Here is an 843-nt window from a genome sequence, read left to right as displayed (position 1 = left end):
CGCACAAGTGTCGCGGATGCTCCGGGAGCACCCTTTTTATAGGCCTCAAATGCGCGCTTCGGCTGGGTTCGGTCGGTTCCGATGGCGGTCGGCTCGCAGCGCCGCATCCGGTGGCGAGACGGTGGTCTCGAGTCGGCGTTTTCTCAAAGGGATGCCGCTGCGCTTTGGCTTTTCGTTTGATGCGCTTGGGTGGTCGGATGACGTTATGCGCTGTGGCGTGATGCGTGGCGATGATGCATCACGGTGAAGTCATGCTGGACGTGTTCATTCGTGTCTGCGCGAGTTCGCTCGCGAATATCCTTATATTATTTGAGTTTCATACCAATTCCTTCGTCATGTATGGCCTTTTGAGTGGTTATATGAACGCCTTATTTCTATAATAGTCTGATTTTATTCTTGGCCGTTTTTGACGAGTGAATTAGTAAGATTCCGTGTTTTTAACTACAATAAAACTTATAATGACTAATTAGAGTCTATTCTATGAGAGCTCATGATATCGTGGACTTTGGATTGTTATCTTTATCGTATCTTTTGAATTCTTAATTATTTCTTATTGCGAATCAATATGCCTAAAATATATTCCGTCCTTGTCTTCCGATATCGTGACTTCTCATATAGCGCTACGAAAGGTTTAAATATACTATTTAGTTTATACGACGTTCTATATCTCAGGTGAGCACGAATCGGCCTCTGGTTATCGCGGAGTTTATATACCGTAATGATCGCGAAAAATTGAAGTTTTATGGGGCTGGGACGTTACAAGGTATTGCGTAAAGTGATGGGAAGTTCAAGGAAACTTTCCTTCGTTCGGCGCACAGTGACTTTGACGGGTATGCACTGGAC

Source organism: Odontomachus brunneus, unplaced genomic scaffold (assembly GCF_010583005.1).
Source record: "Odontomachus brunneus isolate Ranch 3 - 2012 unplaced genomic scaffold, Obru_v1 Obru_scaffold_371, whole genome shotgun sequence".
Lineage (NCBI taxonomy): Eukaryota > Metazoa > Arthropoda > Insecta > Hymenoptera > Formicidae > Odontomachus > Odontomachus brunneus.
The sequence above is the reverse complement of the archived record's forward strand: the minus strand, read 5'-3'. Positions refer to the sequence as shown.